The following is a 25,591-nucleotide window of genomic DNA, read 5'->3' on the forward strand; positions in this document are numbered from 1 at the left end:
TAATGGCAGCCTCGAATGCTCGCAGCGAGCGTTCGCCTGTTCCCTCGGGGGAGAAAGAAGAGCCTTGCGCGCTGTCCTCTTCTGCAGCCACTGGAGAGCTCTGGAAAGCGAGGCATTTGAAATGTCTTGCGCGCTGCAAACTGCCGCCTCCTTCCTTCTTTCCTCTCTTTCTTTAAAACTCTAGCGCGGTTCTTCGTTTTAATTAAGGCTTTTTTCAGCCTGTCAGTCCTGTTCTCTTCCTGCCTTTAAGTTGGTTGCCTTGTTCTTTTTTTTAGTTTCTTATTAAAATGTTTGCTATCGCTTCTTGCGATCCTACGTAGTTCTTTTATGGTACAGCGTTTGTCACCGCGGTACTTGGAACTTTGTTTGTTAGATTATGCTACCATTTACTGGGGGCCAGTTTAGCATCCGCCGAGCCCGGGAATTCTCTCGAGGTTCCCGCCTTTTTTTTTTTTTATCCCACACTATGAAGCGCACGATTCCACAAAGTGCCTCAGCGACCTCCTTGAGCTTCGGAGATTGTTTGCTCACAGACGGGAGCCATCTGAGGAAAGGCTCGATTCTTTATGTCGGCGGCCGCTGTGGCGATCCTTCTGCTTAAATAAACGACCACAGAAAAATTTAATGAGTTCATTATCTCGACCTTCGTGCGTCCATAAATGTGCTCGCGTTCTCTTTAACTTTGCGAAAGCGGAAAGGTATGGCCTGTCTTGTTAAGTACTTTTGTTTCAAAAGCATATTTCTTTAGAAGACTGTCGTGTCACCGCTGCGAATTCGTTCGCCGTTTCAACTAAGCTGTGAAAAGAAAGAATCAGTTTGCGCGCAGGGGCTAATTTTGTTGTTATTTTTGCATTGAAGTTGAATATGCGTTATTGATCGAGAGCAGAACTATTTAGAAAAATTAAAAGAGAAGTTTCTTTCAATTATGGAGTAATCATTGGTTGAATGCTCATGATGTGCCCCCGCTCGTATTGCCGCTGCCTGTACCTATTATGATGGGAAGCGATGCTCTTACACTGTAGGCGACCGTGGCGCGCTACTTTGTCACGTAATTTAATCGCATACCTCTCCGTACAACGGCTGATTCTTACTCTTCCCGGCCCGGCGTGCACTTGCACGGGGCGCTCCATCTTGTGGACTCGGGAGACCGGCAGCTCCTCCTTCGCATGCTGTGGGGAAGGAGGAGTGGCATCGGAATCACGGCCCTTTCGCTGACGCTCTGGCGCGCAGTAACTGTTCCTGGGCGTGCAAGGCAGGACTTTGGAGAGCGGAGCTTGTTTGGAGGGCTCCGTCCGTTTCGTTTTTTTTTTTTATTCTCAGTACCAGACTTGCTCGCGTATATATACCACGAGGAACGGGGGAGGGCGAAGGGAAGGGGACGACCGGTCGCCGCGCTCATTAATTGTTCTCTCGTTTTGCTTCTTCGTTCTCTTATTTCTTCTCCTTTCTTTCTTTCGTGTCTCCGAGTCCGGGCACGTCGACAGCTGCGCGCTCGTTAATTCGTGCTTCCTTCCTTCCGCATACTCGCGAAGCGCCAGACTGAAAAGAAACTGCGCGCGGAAGTTTCGCCGGGCTTTCGTGCCTCTCGCGCCGAACGAAGCGGCCGAGCACGCGAATCGCCCTCATCGACTGCACTCGGGATTCTATCCTTTTTCCTTTTTTTTTCATTATTACTCTTTCTGGATACGCTTTTGCGTGCGCGGTCGGCACGACGCTTCAGTGGAGCATGCGTTGCGCTGCGCGCTGCTTTGTTGCCGAACGAACGCGCCTCCCGAGGCGTGCGCTCGCGTGAAGCCGCAGTGCTTTGTGCGCCGTCCTCCCGTCTGTTAGAACTGCGGTCTGGATTATGCAGTAGCGAGTGCCTTTGTTTTGCTTTGTACCGACCTGTCCTTTTTTTTCATTTTCGTTTAACGTTGGGAGGCATGCGTTATTCGGGCTTGCGTGTTTGTGCATGAGCCTGTACTTTTTCAGTCTCCTGTGTTTGAACCGGGCTCAAGCGGAGAGAACATCTGCGCCTCTTCTCTGCGCGTGTGCCGTGCCGCCTAGTTTCAGTGTCTCACTTGTTTGGGTGAAGACGGCTGAGAAAGTGGAATTGAACGCAGTAAAACGTTGACTGGAAAATAAAATTCAAACTATTGAAGGTTTTCATCTTTCTCTTGTTGGTGGAGATGCCGTTTAAACGATGGTGTCGTCGAACGTATGGGTACTGTTGGAATCAATATGAAGATGAACACTTTATGTTTAACCTGCTCGTAATTTGGTGGTTTTCCGCAGTTTATTTTTATCCAAAAGGACTCGGAAAAATGCGTTGGCACGGGCGCCTGTCGATTTGTCTTTCAGCGTCGCATTTCTTTTTTTTTTTGCATTAGCTGACCTTCACACAAAGACATATTTATGTTTCTCTCTGTGCTTGCGCCAAATCGATGGCCTTCATGTGAATTTTTAACTGCACTCGATATTTTATTTTCTCTAGCAGCCACGCACGAATTCTGTATTTGCTTTAGCGCGTAGCTTGAAGTTGCTGGTTGTTTTGAGTTGCCTGCACGCCGTTCACAAGGCCTTGTGCGCAGTTTGAGGTTAAACTCGTTTGTATTTTTTTTTTTTTTGCGGTTTCGGTGCTCATCAGACTTTTGCGGCCAGTTTGTTGGCGCACGTATTTAATGCTCTTGTAGCTGAGGACGTATTGCGTACCCTGTTCCGCGCTGACTGTGGCGTTTACTTGTTGCTCTGCAGACTGCGACAGATTTGGCAGCACTCCTCTCATTTATTTATTGTTTGTCGCGTGGGCTTTGTGTCGCAGCGTATCTAGGCTAGTATGGCTCCTGTCGTAAACGTCAGGTCTTTGGCAGTCAGTACGTGTTTAGATTAAGGAGTCGAAGCTGTAGGCGCTCCTGATTCTTCAGACGTGTAGTGCGTGATTTTCGCTGCTCCTGTTTTATTTTTGTTCATTGAGTTTATTATCAAACGTTTCATCTCGTACAGATCATCGTCATAAAGTAGGAATACGTTCATGTCGCACAAAAGCTTGTTTTCATTCATTCACGCCAAGGACCTCACCACATTCGTGGTTCCAAGGACTGAAAACACTTTCCTAGCCATATCCGAGAGCGCCATCTGTTTTGTAACGCAATATCAAGCATTTTATGATCAGAGTCTGTCTTCTTAAAAACAAATATCGTCCAGATGATGCTGTACTACGCTTCTTTTGTTGTTATTTTTTTTTGTTTTACTCGTGTGTCATTTTTTTGTATGCTATTATATTTCAGAACTTTCTTGTCGAAGCATTTTTTGTGTATTATTTTACTGTAATTTCTGCCTCTCCCCTATGTAACACCTCACTACATTGAGAGTATAATAAACTAAGTTAAATGAAAAGTTACAGAAGGAGAAAAGTTGTTCGTTAGTTAAACTGTTTTATCTAATTTATGAGTTTATGGGGGGGGGGGGGGGGGGGGGGTTAACGTCCCAACGTGACTCAGGCTATGAGGGACGCCGTAGTGAAGGGCTCGGGAAATTTAGACCGTCTGGGGTCTTTTAACGTGCACTGACATTGCACAGTACATGCGCCTCTAAAATTTTGCCTCAATCGAAACTGGGTCGCCGCGGCCGGGATCGAACCCGCGTCTTTCGCATCAGAAACTGAGCGCCATAACCACTGAGCAACCGCGGCGGCTCGTTATATCTAATTATCAAATTTGGCAAAGCATTTCCTGTCCTGCAGTCTCTGTCGGCCACGGCTTAATGAGATCAGAGTTCTGGGCAAAAGTCGAGATTCAATTGCGCGTGAAGTAATGGAAGCGTATTTCATAAAGAAAAGAGGACAAGCATGTATCAGTGATTCTTCGGTTGCTCTGTACAATAGTGAGGTAGCCTTTCTCGATAAGACGATGTAAGTTCAGACCTTGGTATGCTACTGATTGCCACATGATGTATAATTTCGATGCGCATGCTCAAAGTGCATTCTATTTTCTTCCTTTAAGTATGTGCTTTGCATTTTGAATAAAATCAGTTGTAAGTTTGCGCTCGTCCCGTAACCTGTCTTGTGTGTGTGTGTGCTTCGCGCAACTGCCATGTCTGAAGTATTGAACCAACTAGCCCGACAACACGTTCTACTCTAATTATATTACTAGTGAACTCTCTGGATAAATGTTGTTTGACATTTTTAACAGAACGCTTGTCTGCTGAGAGTGCCCGTGCCCTTGCTATAGCGTTTATCGAACTGCGGATGCTATTCGTCTCTTAGATAGCTCACGCGTAAGCAGCTTGATTTCCTATACTTGTGCCTTACGAAATCAGTTCTCTTTCCTAAAAAATACAAACTAATAACAACTTCCCAAGCACGCCATTCCATTTGCATGCGAACGGTACTCGAGCAGCCAGAAAACCTCGGAACCTTCACTGTAAAAGAAAAGAAAAAAGAAGAGCGACCTAATTCAATCAGGTTTTGCTGGCTTTTACCCCGATGAGAAAGAAGATGACCAGGCAGTTTAGGCGATTGATTTACAGCGCGGTGTGCCCTGGAGGCCGTAACGTTTCCTGCATCTCAAATGAACTCAGGGGACTTGGATAGAGCGCCGAAGGAGATTATTAATAGCAAAAAAAAAATAAAAACGAAAGGCAATAGAATACAAATAAATAAAAAAATATAAATGATTCGCTTTGTCTCCTCGTTCTTTCGGCTCCATATCACGAATGGGTATAGACGAAAGTGCTAGAGAAAGAAGGAAGGCGAAACTGATAAAAGGCCGCCACTCTATTACAAAGGAAGAAGGGTTGAAAGGGTTGGATTGGAGAGGATCTTTCGTGGCGGATTCGGTTATTCGGGGAGACTGCGCCACAACGCATACACGAGGCGTAGGCTGCGTGGCGCAGGCGAAGTCCCGGGCCCGCGATGCCTTGTGTCGGAAAATACAATGAAGCGCGTGAGAGGTTCTGTCGCAAGCAGCTCTCAAGACGATTGAATTGGCAAAGAGAATACAAGAGCCCATTGTCGCCTGTTTTCCAAGGGGGCACTTGCGAAATTTTGCTGCAATAAGGCGCTCAAACACCTGCCCACGAGTGCTGCTTTGTGTTCCGGCTCGGCAGATGCCCACCAATTTTCTGTGGCAAAAGTTCGGGCTACCGATATGCAATGGACAGTCGTGAAGGCCAGTCAGCGGGAGCTTTATTCTCAGTAATAGTGATCTTTCTCAGTGAATCTTGCAGGGATATTTTGCGAATCCGGCTCGAAACGGACTCGCTGGGCGTCTTCGAGAATAGCATACGCGTTTAGTAAGTCAAACGGCTTATTGGCAAGCCACATCGTACACACTACACAGACGGAAAAAGGAAGAAGTGAATACACGAATTCCGCAACAAAACGAGAGTTCCGAGGGGGCGGAAGTTATCTCAGTATGTGTTACTCGTCCTCGTGTACGTAGCGCTCCACAGGCCTTAGAACACGTAGCCTAGCATTGCGTGTAGAATATGTAGAAACGCTTTACATGGACTCAACCTTCTACATGCATGTTCGATATATGTTTTCTTGGTTTGTCGACGTGTAAAGCTGGGGCGGAACTGCGAGGTAATTGGAGAGGTCCTATATGCAGAGTGCATTCCCCTAACTTCCTTCGTCGAAAAAAAAAAACGGTTTCGTTATTACAAAGTTTCTCGGCGAGGCGAGGATGTCCGCCCCATCTCCCATTATACTGCATATAGGCATGTAGCGTGCATGCCGCGACAGTGCAGCTTTGTTGTAATGTCGGACCAGGGATTGTACTTTTTCTGTCTCTGCGTGTCGTGGCGGCTTCGGTTTAAGATCGATTCTTTGTTTTCCGAAGCTATTCTCACTGTGTCTAGCTGCTGTCTTTGGGTAGGAAAAAAAAAACTTTGGGGCGACCGCCCAACTCGATGTGGAAGAGTAAATCCGCTGAGTAAGCCGCGGAATCCACCTCGCCGCTTCAGAAGCTCCGCACGCTGGTGGTTGTTGTCGCTGTCCTCTCGAGCGACGCGCCGCCGGAGAGCGCAGACGCAGACGCTGGCGATTTCTCGACTTTTTCCCAGAGGAACGTAACGCACGGCTGCCTGCGTCGAGCGGAAAGAACTTCGTCGCCGCTGCGACGATTCTGCGCCGGTTGCAAAGCGCGCTTCCTTGTCTTCGGAGCTCGAAAATTGAATTTCGTCGCGCACGCCGCTGCGAGTCTGTGGGATAAGGCGAGACAGTTTCGTTTTGAGACAAATATAATTATTTTGAGCTCGCTCCTTTTTTCTTTTCTGTCTCGAAGATCCCCCCCCCCCCCCCCCCCCTTTTTTTTTCTATGGACTTCGCCGCCGTAGCCGCTAAGCTGGTGTTCGGCCTCCGTGTTCATCGTGTCTTTGCGACTTGGTAGAACCTGTTCGTTCGCGCTTGTTGTTGACAGCGTCTTCGGAAACGAGAAAAAAAAACGATAAAAAACGCCCCAGATGTCGACGACTTAATCTCTTTATGTCGTCTTCAAAGATTGAAAGTCTGGGTTGAGGTCGAGTGTGCCTTCAGTCTTGTTTTCTTTCTGTGTATTTTTTTTTTTTCACCAGCGAAAATAAAAGTGCTCGCCGCAGTCTTTGTTGGAGCCATTGTCAGCACATTGTCAGCACTCGCCGGGAACAGAGCTGCATTGTACGCCAGGCTATAAATTCGTAGCAATGCATTCCATGCCTCGCCCTTTGGTACAAAGTAGCGTTCTCGCTGAATTTTTTTTTTTTTTTTGCATTGATGACAGTTGCTAAAGGTTGCGTTTTGGAAATATCTGGAGCTGCACTAGTATTTAATATCTGCTCAGTGAGGACGGCAGGTCTTTGGAATGTGCAGATGAGAGGACATATTGGTTGAAGAAGTGCGAAAGACTTTTCTCGTGAAGAGAAAAACATATTTTTCTGTGGCTGTTGCCTCACTTTTCAGTTCATGTTTCTTAATACGTTACGATTTAGATAATGTGGAATAGATTTCAGTAAATAAAATGCACGGTTGCGTAATGGTTTGCCAAACGATGTTGTCGAACCTCAACCTGTTGAAACGGTCGTGTCAAAATTGGAACTGCATTTTCACTCAGTGCCTGTGTATTTATTTATTTATTTATTTACAATAATGCAGAGTCGCATGACTCCAAGCAGGAGTGAACACAAAAAAAATTACATACAATAAAAGTTACACCACACAATAAGCAACTACATCGCATCAACATATGTTTTCATCCGTGTTGCAGGTGTTGCGGTAAGCACCACGGCATCGAAAACAGGCATTGTTATTTTTCCTTTTTGTGTACTTTATTGGCCTCTAAATGTGTCTGGGTTATCTTGCTTGAATTTCTTGTCTGCTTTTTGTTTTTGTGTACTTGTCGCTGCTGTTTTCATTTTTTCTCTCAAAGTTTTTCACGTGAAGTCCTTTATCTGGCTGCATATTGGTTCACGTTTTTTTTTTTTTTTTTACTGCTGTCTAATATATAAGCCCGACAAAAGGCGTACAGTGGTGATAAATAAACTTTAAAAATGTGAGCAGAACTCACGCTTAAACGCCTGTTTGTTTCCTGCATTTGCATTCGCTTTTGACTGAAGAGTCCTACTTTGTACAGGTTTTATTTTGTCGTGTGCGTTTTATTAGAATTTGTCATTTTTGATTGATATTCTATTTTACAATATCTTTTCTCGGGCCCGTTCTTTCTTTATGAAAGAATACTTAGACGAGCACGCAATTAGTGTGTTTCGGAGGCGTTGGTAGCAGGGGTTTTTTTTCTTCTTCGTTTTCTGTAACTTAATGTACTTTCACTGCCAAAATGAAAGCAATAAATAAGAGTGTAGAAATTGTAACTTCCCCGTTGTCGCAACCTGATTGTAGCGTAACTTTTATCCGGCTCCTTTTCGGTGTTACTAGTGCCGCTTGTTTGCTTTCTGAATACGCGAGGTTAAATCACAATGGTACCCTCTGACCTTTCTGTATCGTCTAAGCTTTCTTAAGCTTTCTTTGTGCTTTTCACGATAAGAGTGAGTAAATAGACTTGGACGAAGCACAAACACTGCAGATTCGACGATTTTTAGTTCCCTGTTGAGTCACCTGCCATTTGCCTGCCCCCGTTCAGCACACCTGCTGAAAATTGCCGTTCTTCGGGATCATCCACTATCCTTAACTACCTCTTCGCACCTTTTGGCACCTGCCCACAGGAGCAGGACAAGTAGCATTCGCTACGCAGTCACTAATAAGGGATATTGCTTGCGTTCGATTAGCAGTTTACGGCATCAGTGTTGTTAATAAATTTATCAGGAATGTGTGTTGCAACACCTGTCGACGTCGCTTCGGCGTAGGTATCCACAGCTCGCGTCTGTTGTATCTGCTCCTCTCAGGTCTTCTCTCTTTTCAACTTAAACTCTTTTTTTTATTTTAAACTCTTTTTCTGCCTATATACGGCAGCGATAGTGGCTCGGTTGGTGTCGGTCTACAGGCCCTTGCACTTTCCTTTTCTTCCGTCGTACAGCCACTTACACATGCTCTAGCTTTATTACCTTTGCCTTCACGCAGTCAAGACGTCGTTATTACTGTTATCGTCGACCCTGTAGCGGCTAGGAGAACACGACATATTGGCTTGAGAAGCTGGTTCTCTTTATGCAAAAGCTTGATATGTCTCTTTCTCCCAGATTAAATCGCGCTTCATGCCTTAAAATTTCTAAAGCTATAACGCAGAAATATTATAAACGAAAAAAAAAAACATCCTGTCCTTGTTCTGGAGTGCTGGTAGTAAATTGTCGTAAAGACTCTGTATAGAAACTAAGTGCGCTCTTGGCGTATGTGTCCGGCGAAATTGCGCCCAATTTCAACGTCCTCAGAAAGTCGTTCGCCGGTCATGCTTAGCGAGCGTCTCGCTACTGAGCTCGTTCAGCCGCGTTAACTAGGCGCGTGTGAACTTTAATTGCGCGCGCCCTATGCGTGGCCGAGGAGAGGGATGTTCTTGCGCTCATAATGAGCCCGGAAAAGTCCTCGCTGGCAATTTGGACGTCGTTGTATAACGACGGGGACACGAGCTCGCCATGGCGGTCCTGCGGCTCCAGGCCCGCTGTATGCCCGTTTCGTGCTCTTGAACTGAGGGGATAATTGTCGCGGTTATGCTCGCCGAACGAAACTTTCCGTAAAGGATCGGTACAAGGCGAGCAGTCCGTTTCTTCTCAAATTCGAGGGTCTAGCGTTCGCTCTTGTGAGTTTCCAGTTTCCGGAGAGAAATGCTTCATATTTCAAGGACTGTGGAGCAGAAATCGCTGTGGACGTCAGAAGTTTCTTAAATCTGCATTACAATGGGGGAAGTAAGTATTACGTTCAAGGTAACTTGAATAAAATTTTGTGTTTGTGCGTGGTTTTAGGTACTATAAATTCGTTCCCCTGTCTTAAAATTCGTAGAAGAGGTCAGTTGAGTGGAGGGGGAGAAAAGGAAGCTCTGCTCTGATTTTCTTGTCTCAAGCGTTCGTTGAGCAACTGGAAGAGTAAGGAGGGGGGGAGGGGGGGTATAATGATGTAGTAACCATTGTCATCCTTTTCCTATGTCTGTACGTATCGGCATGTAGAATTCAGAGCGGACTTCCTAACATTTACCTGGATCTGGTGTAAGACTTGCCTCGTCGCCGTGTGTCTTTAATCAACCCGGTGCCCTCTCCCGATTGCTAAAGCCACTTCCCCTGTTCACTTCTTGTTGGTGGGCTGAATGCCCCTCGCGCAAGTGCTGCCTTTCTCCATCCGCGTAGAGCTGACATGCGCACTGACATCTCCAACTCCGACTTCCGTTGGAGGCGGCGGTCCAATGTTCAGGGGCCTTCGTGGCGGGCAGCTGCCGCTGGCGTGGCAGCGAAATGACGTCGCTGCCGTCGGTGAGTAACAACGGAGAGGACGAACTGAGCAGGAAGAGGGGGGGAATTGAGGGACGTTGAAGAGAGGGACGCGAGTCCAGACGTGGTGGCGGCGGCGGCGACCTCATATGGCGCAGTGCAGCAGTCGTCCGCATTGATCCCTGGCGGCGCAGCATCTTCCAGTCCTCATCTTTTGTTCCTTGCTCCCCATTCATTCGCGCGCCGCCACCACCGCCGCCTACCTCCTCCGCATCCTCCTCCTCTTGTTCTCACTTTCGCTGGCGTCTCTCTTTCTCTCTCTCTCTCTCTCTCGCAACGCTTTCTGGGCTGAAGGTAGCGGCGGCGCAGACGCTCTCTTTCTCTCCCCTCTACGCCCCCCTGACAACTCTTGCCCCCGTCTCTTTTAGCGACGGCGGCGCGGTCTTGGGTGACGTGTCGCGCCTCCTACGCAGCCGCCCCTCTCCATGCTGCCGGGCATGCAGGCTCCTTCTCGGCGTTTCTCGGTGAAAGGCGACCGAAATGTAACGATTTCAGCGGGAAGGGGGGCTTGCTTCTTCCTTTTGCTCTAGCCCCTCCATCGTCTTCCCCCTCCGTCCGCCTTTTCTTGCACCGACCCTGGGTGCCTCCAAATTGGTTTCGACCTCACTCTTGGGCGCAGCGGCAGCGACAGTACCGATGGGCGGCCGCAACACAATGGCAGAGTGCTGCTGCCTCCCTGATTTTCACTTTGCGGTGTGCTTGCCGCTAGCCTCCCCTGAGACGAGGATGGCTTGGACAACGCGGCGTGAGATAGTGGCTGGTCGACGAGTAGACTGGCTATTCAGCTGCGGCTGCCACACGTGCTTGCGCGCGTACTGCGACGAGCTGTGTTATCAGTTCCTCGCACTCTCCCTATGTCCTTTTCAGCGGTGTGCAAAAGTTCAGTTGGTCCGCGTTAATCGTTGTCTGTGTGTTCTCATGGATTTGAACGAAACATTTTGCAGTGGTCCAACAATTCTTTCTCTGTGACATTTGTCCATTATATGTGCTACGGGCCTCTATGGCTTCATGAGCTTGTAAAAATCGTCTTGCGACGCATATTTAGTTAAATACACATGCGGCAGAGTACATACCTCAGTCAAAGTTAGAAATGATTGCACGGTGGAACTGGAGAGACTTGGGCGCTGTTTGGCCGCCGGGATACAGGAAGCCGACTGTTCAAAGTAATCAGTTTGAATTTCAGCTCAGAGGAGTGCTATTGCTAACGAATTCTTGAAAAAGCGGCGGCATGGTAGCACAGTGAGCATTCTGTGACTCCAAATGGTGCTTTGGTACTTAGGGGGCAGAACAGATGTGTTTTTCGGAAACAAAGCGAAAAATTCCCAGTTTGCCGTTCAGTCATCTTGGAATGAGTTGCGTCTGTGCTTTCTTTTTTTAAAGCAGGTTGCGGTTTGCACTGGTCAATCTTTTACTGTCGCGCTTCCAAGCATAAACTACTATGCAAAAAAAAGGAAAGAAATGAAAAGAAGACATCTTGGCAACTACCAAACCAAAAGGAGAACGTCCGCTTGCAGTTTTCCTCTGTCCTCCCGTTAGAACAGGGCAGAGAGCACCTTGTAATACCCCTGCCACACGGCAAATTTAATGTCATTCCCATCGAATGACATTCGTTCGACTTAATGTCATTTTTTCTGCGCGCTGCTACACGGCAAAAACTAATGTCATTTGCAAATGATGGCGATTGCGATGGAAAAAGAGTACAGTGAGTACAGCATACAAAAATTTCGATGTATGCTTCAATACGTTGCAAAAAGTATTGCTTTGCTAATGGAAAGCGATTCTAAAATCTTCATCTTCATTTTAATCAACGTATTTAGATAGGCGCGCTGTGCGAGGGATCTAAAAATGTTGATTTCAATAACGTGTTGATCACTGCTATCCACCACAAGTCCAAGCCAAGCCAAACCTCAGCCAGCGGCGGCAGGCAAATGGCGGACGTCATATTGTGAAATGCTCTCTATGGTGAAATTAGACAGTATTAGCTGTGCGTCCGCAAAAGCTTTGCGCATGCTACGGGCGCACCTTGCGCGCACTGCCGCCCGTCCTCACAACAGTTTTAGTAGGGAGCACGGTGGTTGGGTGTGACTAGCGTAGCGCGCGAGAAGCATAACATACTGTGGCGCCATCTAGACGATAGCAAGTCAAACCTCCTGAACTGAGTGCCGAAGAAACGTTTTTCTCTTTTATTAACGGCAGTAATGAATGCATTCGAAGGCTTTGTTTTTTTTTATGTAAATCAATTGGATGAAATGAAAATGTATATTCTAGTGCAAAGTTGGAGAAATACTTCGCTCGGGGTCGTTGCTATGACGACAGTGTACGCCGTACATAGTTAAGCCTAGCATCAAGAAATTCTGAAATTTATCTCAAAAGCGACTGATATTTCAAACCCATATTGTTACGGAGGGGTGAGAATGCACAAAATAAAAGCGAATACAACCGTTTAGAGCAAGCTATCACGTCGAAAAATGCAGCGGCGACGCAGTATTCGGTCCGAAGCGGGCGAGCTGGGCGTCGCCATGTTGTGAATGTTAACCACGCAAGGCTGGTAGCGAGAGTGAGTTTTATTTTTTTCCGATTCTAGTTGGCATTTTTATATACATAAATGAACGACAGCACAATCGTAGGGACGCGGAAATATTACAGTGCTTGTGACGTTTTTGTAATCGTGCTTTTCGGTGCATATTCTCACCAAGTCTCTGGTGTCGAGGGAACACATTAGCTCGGACGTCGCAGGCGAATGTGTTCAGGGAACTCATTCGATACCTAATGTCGTTTTCATCGAATGACATTAGATTTTCTCGTGTGGCAGCAAACTAATGTCGTTTTGAACGAATGTCATTCGATGGGAATGACATTAAATTTGCCGTGTGGCAGGGGTATAAGTTATCCGTAGAAAGAAAATCATGGAAAAAAATTTACACATTGTCTGCACATTGTTGAGCTCCAAGGGCGCTGCCGTATTCGAACGCAGCATAGCACTCGCGTTCTCGAATTGAGCATGGCACGTTAGAAATTGCCCACCGTTGCAGGTGGTAGTTAAATTAGTGATTGTTCTCTCGGGCAGAGCAGCCTTGGCCGCTCAAGACCGCTAGGAGCACCTGCCATCGCAGGGCAGTGGCGCATCGCTTAACTGCTGCACCGCTGTGCCAGGAGGGGTATGAGGTATCCCAGGTATGTATTAATATAAAGTAGAAAATCATCTGCATACATAGGAATCAGCCCACTGCGCTATCGCGTCATACCCGTAAAGGCCCACCTCGATGGACACTTCCGAGGCGTACGGGCGGAGCGCCTACGCGCACGGGCGTACGCTGGAGCCTTTCTGCGCATGCGCGAGGCGCGACGCGCGAGCAGGCGCGAGCGGGGCGCAGATATCTGTGCATGTCAGATATCGGCGCCTGCGCACGGGAGCTAGCGCGAGCGTCGGAAGCGGGGTCCGGTTGACAACAATCGGAGGACCGCGGGGCTCTCGAGGATTCTTTTCTTCATTTGCTTCGTGTACCCCGAACTTTTCTTCGCGGTTTAATTCGTCCTTTCAGCGCCCCCCAACCATCTTTTGTTCACGGCTTGACATTCTTTCAGTCGGCTCGGGAGGGGGAGCGAGCCAGCACCAGGAGCATGGAGGTGAATGCCACTTTTCGACGCCCGTCGCGGCGCGTGCTGGGCGCGCAGGCGCTTCGCGTGTACGCCTGGGAAGTGTCCATCGAGGTGGTGCGGAGCTTAAGTGTCCCCTCCAATTTTTCTCCCGAGGACGTGCACCCCGTAAATTTTTGCTGCCTACTGTACACACTCCGATAATGGAAATAAGCGGCAAACAACAAGAGGCAGCTTTATAACCGGCAGTCCGGCAGTCAGTGGTGTAAACTAACCCCGCAAATACGCGTAAAGAAGGAAGCTGTGGCATCGGGCTGTTAGGCAGGGCAGTACTCACGCAGCTGGCAGTGACAAAACACCAGGGATCATAGATGAGTGGAGCAGCTATAGTCGTACCTGATGTGAGGCAGCTTCAAAAGCCCGCATTCCATAGTGGAATTTCCCTTTTTCGTGCGAAGTAGAAATGGTATCTTGAGGCGCAGGTCATGGCAGGTCATGTCGGGGCACAAGCATTAAGAGAAATCCGAATGCATTTCCCTCTGCTAAAGCGATTTTAAGGCGCCGTCACCGCCTCGACACTTATGCGTTTTTTTGTGTGCTCCGAAAAGAGCACTCACCAGTAAATTTAATTTACACTGTCGGGAGGGCGTGTTCAGGGGAGAGATAGAGTTCGGTTTATTAAATGAGTGCCGTGCGCTCTCCAAAATAGACTAAATGAGCGAATGAGCACTGGAATATACGGGGGAGCGTAGGGTGTGCTTGAGGCACAGCGTCGAAGTGGAGAGTCTCATGTAGGGCTTTGTAATATAGAAGTTATAATTAAATTCCTTGCATCTCTTTGATCCCGATTCTTTAAGCATTTTGTGAGGTTATTTGTCCCCCTACTTTTGCTTCCTTCTGCGGACGAGATAATTATGAACCTTAATAAGTTTAACCCAAGGCGAATTGTGCTCAAAGCTGCTTTAATGTTTTCTTCTTTTTATCGTATATGCAGGGTGTTTCGCCTAGGACTTTACACATTTTTTTTTTTTTAAACAGGCATTCTGAGTTAGAAGAGCGCTTTTTTCGGCATAGCATTGTCGGTGGTGTAGTACACCAGAATACAGCTAACATGTGCTAACAGCAGGATGGTTAACTAATACTGCATAGTTAACTTTTGAACTGTTACTGTTAGTCTCCTTAATTATTAAGAGGCGTGTAGCCCTTCGAAGTAATATCCATATCAGTTTTTAGAATTTTGAAAAAGCGGTTACCTCAAGGCTGTGGCCCAACAAATTTGGGCTACATCGTGCCAAAATACTTGCGCTTTCGAGAATCTTGCAGGCAAATCAACCTCTCCAGTGCACGTAAATCGCCAAAATAGTCGCGGCCGCGGCGGTCGGCGGCCTGTGTACTGTGCGATGTCAGTGCACATCAAAGAAACCCACGTGGTCAAAAGCATCCGGAGCCCTTCACTACGGCGTCCCTCATAACCTGAGTCACTGTGGGGCGTTCAACGCTATCATACCAAACCAAACGAAACCAATTTCGCACCGCCAATGGCAAACTGTACGGTCTACATTTGGAAGGTGTTGATTTCTCAAGTTAGAAAAGACGGGATGTATTCTTTTTGTTCCTCATGTTTTTAGAAAGTGTGCGCGTCTCTAAATCGGCAGCAATCTTGACACGATCGTTTCAGATACGGCATCGGTCTAGCAAGATTCCTAAATACTTATCCACTGGCTCAGGCTGTAATGATTGGCAGAGGCTTACATAACAATTCGACGTATTCAAATGTACGCTCCTATTCAATGAAAGCGCCTTTGGAGGATTCCTGAAGCGTGTCAATTTAGTTTCCTGGTGATTTACGAAAAATGAATTGTGCACAATCTACAATCGCTGATGCATCGCCTTGGAAAATTTGGCATGCCGCCTTACAGTCCCGGATTTCTGTAAACCTCTGAAAACTTTCACTGGCTACGTATACATCTGCGATAAATCTTTGTTAACTTGGAAGACACGCCGTGACTGTCATTGTGATGTAGATATATTCCGATAAATTATTCAAGTGCAGCAATGATCTTAATGCAGTGCGCTTTCTTTACGGATTTCTCGGAGTTTAGTCCTGCATATTTCCCACGCGGCACGCGCACGTATCTTTCTCTGCGAAAGCAGTCGCTCGGAGACAAATGAAAGGGGGGAAATTCACGAGGTTGTCTGAACGGGGAGCTCGGACAGAAAGACCCACCGGCAAAAAAGACGACGGACCCAATTTGGAATCGAGTCTCGTTTAACCCGCCCTGAGCGGAGGAACGGTTCGTGTCGAAAGAAAAGGCTTGGGCGCGCACGCGTGCGCCGCGTGCTTGCTGCGCGAAGCGTGATGGGAGTTCTCAATGAAATTAGACCCGGGGCCTCCGCTAATTGTTTTAAATTTGCATCGCGCTATACTCTACCGAGGAGGGAGCAAGGCATCACCGATCGAGTCCTTGTTCTCCCAAAGCGAAACGGCAAGCAAGCAGCGCGGGATGTCGAAAGGGAAAGGCGTTCTCTCAGGGATGGCGCACCCGTTGTGTTTCGAAGGGCTCATTTTCTATGTGCGGCTCAAGGGTTTGGTTTTTCCTTTTGCTCTTCGGTTTCTCATTATTGCCCGCCTACCTATTTTCTTGTTGTTACTGCCATCTCTGCAGCAATGTTTCTTGATGAGTCAGAATTTTTTAAATTTGTTTTCCTTTTTGTGCTACTTTTTCTTTTGCCCCCTTTTCTATTCGCTTTTTCTTTTGCCGGAGCTGTATCGGTTAGTCTCGTTAATGCGCTTTGAAAGGCAATTTGGAAGACAAGGACTCTTGTCAGGAGCCCGATTTGCATTCTTGATGATGACGGCTTTTGAGCTACCGCGGCCCGTTCGCTCGCTCCCGTTCTTATCGCTAATTAAAGTTCTCGGTTTTCCTCGATGTTGGAGATTACTCTCCAAGCGATGGGTTTTTATTAAGATTTGTTTATGTCGCTTTGTTTGTGGGCGTCTTTCTTTGCCGTTCTCTGCACGTTTCGCACAGTTTCTGCGCTCAGGTTTATCACGGGTAGTTTTCTTCGAAAGCGCATACGGCTGTCGAGTTTTACGTGCCGTAGAGGTTTTGTGCGCCTGTATATTTCACGGAATAAACAGTGTTATAGGCAGCTTAAGTAAGAAGACGGTACGAGCGCATGCAAGGCGTGTTTTATTTACACATTTGCGTTTTTGTGCGCTCCTTTCGTTTCGTGAATGCACATGCTGAAAACTCGAACACCTTAAGCAGTGGTGGTCATTCTGAACGACGTGAAAGAAAACAAAAACAGAAAACAGAGAAAAAAACACTTCAGCCGCATCGCCCTAGCAAGCAGAGGTTCTCGCCACATGCGCTATCCCTCTTTCTAATAGGTGATGCAGGCCCATCATATCTCGTGCTACCTTATCCCGACTCCTGCCAAGAATGCCTCTAGGCTTTCAGGTGCTGGCTTCGCAATGCGTCGGAAGATCAGATGCGCCCGCGTTCTTTGACGATATTGCTTATTACTCCCGCGCTGTGCCGTTGATGCGTCTTCTTGATCGCGTTGTTACTTGTCCCGCTTTTTTGTACTGTGAACAGCAACAACTCTCCCAGAAGTTTGTCACTGTAGTGTGCTGCCCTTGGTGAAAACTCTCCAGGCGGCACCGTTTGCTGCTGAGTCGTATCATGATGCGCTTACGCTGCGACCAGCAGGTCTCAAAAAGCGACGGCAATGGGTTCTCTTCCGTGTGATGCGGGTAAAAATAAAACCACATGGCCTGAATATTTCGGCCAAGGCTTTACGAGTACTTCTGCTTAGTTGAACAGCTGAATTTTAGCGTTACGCATTAGAAGTCTCCCTCGTTCTCATTCCGTCTTTTTATTTCTTTTTCTTTGCAGAAAACAAAGGGAAAGGTGAGTCTCTTTCATTTTAGCATGCCTACTTTTTGTTTGTTTGTTTGTTTGTTTGTTTGTTGATGTAATCTTGCCGTTCCTTTTGCACGCTTAGCCGGCCATGGAGCGCGATAACGTTGCCCTACGTTTACGAAACGTTTCTTTTGAGCTGGTTACATGTGCTGTATTGTTGGCAGTTGGCATTTCTCAAGCATATACCGTGCACATTACTTTACTGAGGCTATAGATTTCCGAACGCGGGCGTAACTCGGTAACGTTAAAATAAATAAAAGTGACCGTCCGCTGCTTCGAATTTTTACTTGGCACTCTTTCTTGATCGTTTGTGCTGGCGCTTATTTCACCAGTAACTTCACTTTATATGCGTTCGATACTAGCGACTCCATTCTTTCATTTTTTGCAACAAGCTAAGGAGATTAATATTTCTCCTGCTAAGAACCAGGCATGTGCAAAGTCGCCTAATATCTAAAGTAGAGCAGTTTAATACGAGCTCTATTTAGCGATAAATACGCTGTGGTGGGAGCTGGGCGTCGACCCTCTGTATTCCTTTTCTTGGAGTCCGTCTTATAACGTTAGTTTCTTTCGTTGTTCGATGTCTGTCGAGAAACAGCCATTAGGCCTACTGTTCCTTCTTTCCTTACGGTATTGTCTTCCCAGACTGGTCTTTATTCCAATCCATCAAACAAAAGTTTTACGTAAATCCTTGCTTGTAGGGGCAATAATCTGCATTGAATACGCTGCGTACTAGACGCATGTATTACGCTTATAAGCGCGCCAAAGTATGAGCAAAAAAGCGGCAGCACGTGCTTCGGGCAGCACGAGGTTTCAGTGACTTTGGCTTAGTGGGTGATGTCAGTCCGAGAAACGAAGAAGCCCTAGTACCTGTCTCCCCGTGGACCATATTGCGTTACCGAGGATGGCGCACTCGGGGCAAACGCATCCTTCCTTACTGTCTTCCTATTTTGCTGTCCCCGCCTTTTCTGCCCGGATGACGCGTAACCGGGCACCGCTATTTAGAACGGGCCCGCGCAGCTGCCCGGCGGAGATTGTGTGACGCGGGTCGTCCACTCACTCGGACGGTGCCAGAAACGACTCTCATGTAGCCGCCGTTGCCATGGCGACGGCTGACTGCGGGATACGGGATACTAGACAGAGCCGACAGCAACAGAGTGCCTCGTGACACTGCGGCACTGCGGCCTCACGTCAAGGTGAAATGGGTCCTGTAATGGGAGAACGCTATATACCAGCCGGGGCGGGCCAGCGGCCAAGCTAGATAGGGTTAGCGCGTCGCAAATCTTGCTTCGCGATGATGTGATGCGCGGCTGTCTTCCGCGGCTGTCTTCCGCGGCTCTATAGCGTTCTCCTTGTAGCTGAGCACGATTGTGGAGAGGTGAGAGAGCCAGACAGCATGGAGCACTTCGGTGCCGGTTTCGGCGCTGTTGATACGTTTTCTGAGTGCAAGGACAGTCTTCTAGTTGGAGTGAGAAATAAATGTGCGCGTTGACGAACGCCACGGTGGAACACGTGGAAAGCTCCCTGTTCCTAACTCAATCCTGAACTCTATGTCACGCGGACCTTCGGAACTTGTCCCTGTGTTACGAAGTTGTTACTTTCAGAACAATTTGTACCGAGCCGTGGTCTTGTTCAGGTAGAAACAATGTAAGAGGGAATGCGAGAGCGCGCGGCCGCCGCATTTCGTGGACCGCTGTCGCCGAAAGGCGGCGAGAATCGGCGGCAAAGGCGCATACCCCTGGTGCCGCTCATTCTCGCCGTCTGTCGGCAGCAGCGCTTTGCGAAGCACTCCCTTCTATGAAAGGGTGCGCGCTAGAAAACAGCTTACTTTCTTATTACTTCTTCCTATTTAGTGTGTGGCGCCCGCTTCTTGGGCAGCGGCGCTCAAGTAGTTAGACCGAGTTCACTGACATGCTGTCCTTTCAAGATAGCGAAATAAAAATCAAAACGAGGTGACATAGGGCCAAGGAAGAAGCTTGGAGGGACATTGCCGTGTGTCGGCATCCGCACTCAATAACGAGAAAATTTAACGCTATAGAATTGGGCACAGTGTGCGATGTGTAGCGTCTCCATAACGTACTGTTTTTCTGAACGCATACTTCTGAGTCGTGTCCCTTACGTCCGATCCGAAACGTGCAGTATTTCGGGGTTGCTGCCTTCGTTTGCATAACGGGCTTTTTCAGGGACGGTGCCAGAAAATATGTAGTGGGTTGGCGCGGACAAGGAGGAGGGGGGTGGTAGCGGTGAATTTTAGTTTAGCTAAGTAGGATGCCTCAGTGGCGCCGCTTCTCAAAAGTGACAATAAATAAAACGATCTAAACGCACTGGAGATATTCGTTCACCAGCGAGGGTTCTTAATACGGGCTGCAATATCGGAGAAACGTCCCCTTTGACGGCTTGTGAGGCAGAATTTGGCTAACTTTTTTTGTATCCCGGCAAATTTTTGTCGCCACCCCTCGCCTTCCTTTGGCGCCGTCACTGGACTTTGTTCAGGATGCGGACGCAGTTCTCAACAGAGTTACTCGACGAACGTGTCCGACTGTGCATCATCAATCAGCACTGTCGTTAAGTGACTTTCTCAATCTTTTTTTGTTACTTTTCCCAACCAAGCGGGCTCACGACGTGAAATCTTAGAACGAGACATATGGCCGTCCTAGATTCCAGGCTGCACAGTTTTAAGTTTTGTTGTCTGTAGCTATCTAGGCTACAAGAACTTCCACTTTGAAAACCTTCTTTTTTGTGTGTGTGAAGCACATTTCTTCTCACTCCCGTGGCAGTAAGCTTCCGTCTGTCGCGTACGAAATTGATTTCTTGCCTCGATCAGCTTTGGAAAACTTACTCTCCGTCCCGCTGCCTCCTCACCTTCGCCTTTGCTTTTACCCCCTCTCGGAGAGAGAAAAAAAAACTTCCAACTTGAGTCCTCCGAGGCCTGGTCCGTTCTCGCTCTAGTCAGGTTTTTTTTTTTTTTTCGCGACTTTCTCTCTGCGCGCTTCGCGAATAGCTGGAACTGTGCGTTCTGTCGATGCCGAGGTGTCTCTCTTCTTTTCTTTATTTTTATTTTTCGCCCCTTCTGTGTACTGCCATTCTTGCTTGGTCAGAGCAAAGCGCACTTCTCGTCGGCTTTCCGGCTTCCTGTATCCTCGGCTTGATGCACAGCGCGAGACGTATTGGAGTCTTTCTCTCGCTGACGCAGCCATTGTTTTGTCTGCTTCCATTCGTCCTTTCGCATTCTCTCTCTCCTCTTATTTGTCAACACTGGAATCGAAAACTATCGCCGATGCTTTTTATTTTTTGTTTTTCCCTTGCGCGTGCCATATGCTCCTGACCTTGTATCTTTCTTGTTATTTATTTTGTTTTCCATTCGGCCTGTCCCGGCGTTTTCAATAACAAATCCTTTCTGATCGAAGTTTTGTTTCGGGGCGCAAAGCCGACGTCGAGCCGTCTTCGCATCGAAGGCGCTGACGGAGAAGCGCGCCCGAAACGCAGCTAGGAGTGGCTGAGCTCCTTTCTGCCTTTCCTCTTACTCTCTCTTTTGTGCTTTTCTTGGTTCCTGCTCCCTGGGGCGTAGAGATGAAAAAGCGGCCGCTGTAGGTTCTGCGATTTACGCTCTTGTGATCGCTTTCCTCCCGCGCAACCCGCCTACGTTTCGTCAGCAACGCGCCGAGTGCTGCCTCTTCAGAAAAGGCTCGCAGCTTGCGGGCAGTCGCCATACTGGCGGGGGCGAAGTTTTGTTTACTTTTATTTATTTTATTTTTAGTGCTCACACTAACTGTGGTGCGTGTATCGGGTTCTTGGCCCTGGCTAGTTAGTTACTGCTTCTGTTAGATAGTCCCATTTTGACTGGCAATTAAGTTTCTGAAATAAATGCATCCAGACTCGGAAATAACGCGTCTCAACTGCGACACATTCCTCATTTTGCCAACACCGGTAGAGCTCACACCTGATGCTTCTGCAGCCCACGGTTGCCTCTGCAGATACGGCTGCGTCTGGCTGTGTGTATCATTTTTCTTTCTGTCTTCTGTCTTCCTTTTTTTTTTTGTATAAAGGCAGGATTAATTAATAGCCGTGCTGTTTCGCGCGCTTTCGTTTGATGCCGCTTTATATCGCGCCACTTGCTGCAGACAATGCTTCTTGGTCGCGAAATTGTGAGATGGTGTATTTGTAAAAACTGAGACGGTTGCCCTTACATGGCCGTCGGCAAGAAGTGAGCTTAATTGCTTTGGAGCTTTTTAAAGAACTGCTTGTTGTTATTTCACGTAACCTCGTGTTTCGTGGGCGCCATTATGAACGCTTACGCGCCTGACACACGCTTCTCTCAGCGTGCGAGCTTTCCTTCGGGTCCTTTCCAGGCCTCTATTCTCGTTTATACTCATTTGGAGCCTGTCAGCAGGATGTAAGCCAATTTTTCGTCAAGTGTCCTCGCATATTTTCGCAAAGCGCGGCTGTTGTGGAGTCTCACCTGAGAGCGTTCTCCCGTGGCTACGTTACTTTAATACTGCACATATGTAAACAAATTTTTCTTTTGTAAGCACATTCTGCAGCACTCGCCAGGTCACCAAACAATGAAAGCCCTGCAGGCCCAGTCGACCACTGATTCGGAATGTCGAGTTACATATTGCAATATTTACCGGAATATTTGATCGCTGTGTTCACTGTAAGGCAAATGGTGTCACGCTCAAATGAGACAGTGTAATTAGTGGATACCCGCGCACTGGAAAAGGAGGTGGGTGGCGAACAAATAATGTGGATTCTATAGTTAGTACGTGCTCAGTGCCACTATGCGTTCTGTAGAGCTGACGCTGCCCGCGCAGCTCAGGGTTTGGAACAGAAAGGCGCAAATGGGACGAGGAAAAGAAGGAACGTGAAGTAACAGGACAGGTGTTCCTTCGTGTCCTCGTCCCATTTGCGCCTTTCTGTTTCAAACATGGCTACGAACCAAGTAGCCCAAACCAAAGTACTTCTAAAGCTCAGGGTGCGCGTCGGAATTGGACGGCACATTTTCCTTTCTTTTTAATATCGTAGTGAAAATAGCTGTGACGGTGAGGGTTTGTGGGCTTTTATGGTTGTGGAAAAGAAATTGTTCATGCGCTCCTAACAATTCTATGCCTATAGTTCTAGTTTTTGCTGCGGGATAGGCTGTATTTTCATTTCTTCAACAGTACCGCGTGCGTGGCAGGCTGGAAATTGAATTTAGTAGGACGTTCTTGCGGGCTAGTTGCTTTATAGTTTCAGAAAGGTTAGAACTGCGCAAACCGCGGGAACATAGGTAGCGAGGAACGCGCAAAACCTGTGTGTTCCTCGCTGGTGCTTTGTACGTTCCTCGTTGCCTATGTACTCGTCTTTTGCGCAGTTTTAACCCTTGTAGAAATTGAACGAGCGCCTTCGCTTTATTGTTTCATTCTTTTGTTGTTGTTTTTTTTTTCGTTCTGCTTGCGGTGTGGTGAGGATGACGCCTTTGAACGGACTGGAAAAGTTTTAGTGTGGGCTGTTTTATTCCGCCCATTCGCCTCAGAACGATGGTGCGCCACGCGCATGCGTCCAGACTAAGCGAAGTCCTTTCTAGTAGCACTAATAAAAAGTAAAGGCACTGCACAAAATCGCCATAAGATGCAGCACTGGGCCCTTTCCCCGACGTCATAGTTCTCGACTCCGCTCTTATTGGAAAATCCAGAAAGTGTTCTCATAGTCCATCCATGACCGTCCTCTTCGGGCTCCACACTTCCTGCTTGGTAGAAAGTATGAGCTGTGCGTGCGCTTTATGAGACCAGAGTTGCATGTTTTGCTTTCCAAAAGGACAGAGCCATAAGGAACCTAGTAAAATGAGCCAACCCGGAATACTGTTCCAGCGCTCTCGCCTGCTTTGTAGCCCGTCGGCACTAATTCATTTTTGCGTCACATACCCGTTTGCACTTCGAGTATGTCGGTTACGTTTTCTGCTTAAGTGTTTCTTAGTGACACAGGTGAGTTCCGGCTTTTGGTTTCTGCTCTGCTGCCTAATTTCTTAATTGCCCATTTATAGACTGGCTAGTTTCGATGCTATTGCATGTAATTGAAGCGAGCTCCTGAAAGTGCGGACCTGTATCCTCTAATCGATATGTGGGCAATAGCCTATAGGAAACGGCCCGTTCTTTTTCTCGTAATGTTGATTGCGGGCGGGGCCAGCAATAAACACAAAGTGCGGTCGGAGAGCGTGCGGGCAGGCCTCATTGTTATGGCCCTCACGACCGCGGTGCGTGCCGAGATTCTGTGCCGACGGTTCGCGTCGATCCATTAGCATAACAGCGATACGCGGCGTGATTCGGTGCGTGTACGTGAAGGAACGAGCGCGTTGTTTGTTTCCGGTCGGCGACATCGAAGGGCCGATGGAGGGAATATCGGCGCGTGTGCACCCCCAAAAATAGCCACGCTAAATGGCGGAAACCCCCGCCGCCGCTTCCGGAAAATTACCCGGCCGCACATCGTTGCCGTAAAATTTGCTCTCTCTCTCTCTGCCTCCTACCCCCTCTCCAAACCCGATCTTCTCTTCCATGCTCAGTGCGCAGCCCTTAAGCAGCGCGCTTTTCCCAACGCTTCCGCCATCCGACCCGTTACTTTTCTGACGTGCATCCCTCTTTCCTTCGGCCCCCTTAGTGCCGGGATCGTTGTTCCCTCGTCGCGTACCCCATGGAAGAGCTTCCAGTTCAAACACGACGTCTCGGAAATCAGATCGAAACTGAAATTAAATTTATCATCGCCCGAGCACGAAGCGATGCGCTTTCAAAAGGCGGGGGAGGTATGAGCGGAAAAGGAAGAGTCGGTATAGTTTGGAGAGCAAGGGCTACGAGCGGCGGAGGGTCAGGGAGATCGCGAGAGTTTGAGCAGCGACGGCGGTCGAAGTTTGAGGAGGAAGAAGGGCCGGGTGCCACCGGGAGAAGCGTGGCACGAGCGTGACGGGGCGCCGTTACCTGAGAGGAAGCGCGTTGGTGTGACGGGCGGTGGGATGGATATGCGCGGGGACGTTAAGCAGAGCTGGGGTTTTTAGTCGGGGAATGCTGCGGGGAACGGTTCAGGTGTTTGCAAAGAGTGGCTCTCTCTCAATGGTCGGCGAAGGAAAACAGCTGTCGCAGTTAGGGAAAACGAAAGGCAAGAAACGTCGCAGCTGGAATAGGGATAGGCGAGGAACGGAGGGGAGAATCGATGACATTAAACGCTGCTTTTAGGCTTCACGCTGCGTTGATTGCCCAGGAAAGAGGATTGCTGGGGGACTTTGGAGAGGGAAAGACGGAACTGGGGAAAATGAAGAAAAAGGAATTGGGGAAATCAACGTGGTACTTGGGCGCAAAGAGCGGTGTCTCCTCTGGTATGTGCGGAGGAGGGCAGCTGTCTGAGAAAGGGTGAAACGGGAAAGGACGCGAAGGAGGAGGAACGGAAGAGCGGGAAAGGAGAGCGGGAGCCCGCGGCAGCGGCGGCGCTGGCGAGGGAAGCATTCCCGCACACCGCATCAATGCGACACGCAGGCGCAGAGAGCGTCGGCTCTCCGCTGCGTTCGTTCGCTTGGAGCGCGGCCTCATCCCGGAGGCAGAGCGGCATCGTCATCGCGGGAGGGCGACCGTCGTGTGCGTGCTCTCTTGTCTCACTCCCTCTCTCCCTAATTCATGTCCCGCCATCCGGCGCTGCAGTTTCTCGAGAGCCCCTGACCGTGGCGGTCGAATTGGAGAGCAGTTTTCGGAAGGGGGGAGCTCGGGAGCAGTGATCTCTTCGGGGAGGCGCAGACTTTGATCACTCTTTTTCGACCGGCGTCGCCGACTCAAGCATCTGCGGCGCACGCGCCTCCGCTGCTGGCCGAGTCGGTTTCGGGTTCTCCTCGCTCGCTGCGACCGATGAACGTGACTTCGCGCCGACTTCAGGCAGCGACGTCTTCGGCGACTGGACGCTCGCGTTGTTGTACGATGTGCTCCGACGAAGGCGACGACGAGACTGGTTGAGGCGAGAGTGTCTTGACGTTGGACTGTCGTCGCTCTCACGTGGGCGTCGTCATGTAGACTCAGCCCGGGGCCGTGTTCTGCCGCTGCCACAGACTTTTTGAACTGTTCCGAAGTGCGTAGCGTTCAGCGTGGCCTAAAGCGGAGCTGAGGTAAGTCTGTATTAATCGCGCACCATTCTCACGTCCTTTGTTTATTCTTCAATGTTTGTTCTTTATTCTAATGACA

At 48.4% G+C, this 25,591-nt stretch overlaps 1 protein-coding gene across 2 annotated transcripts in view; it reads left to right on the plus strand.

Annotated features, from left to right (window-relative positions):
- Window positions 1-25,591, plus strand: part of LOC149341132 (uncharacterized) — a 187,866-nt gene that overhangs the window by 85,028 nt on the left and 77,247 nt on the right. The gene's annotated exons all lie outside the window — the stretch shown is intronic.

The sequence above is a fragment of the Amblyomma mixtum genome, chromosome 5, assembly GCF_055824585.1.
Source record: "Amblyomma mixtum isolate Tamu chromosome 5, ASM5582458v1, whole genome shotgun sequence".
Taxonomy (NCBI): Eukaryota; Metazoa; Arthropoda; class Arachnida; order Ixodida; family Ixodidae; genus Amblyomma; species Amblyomma mixtum.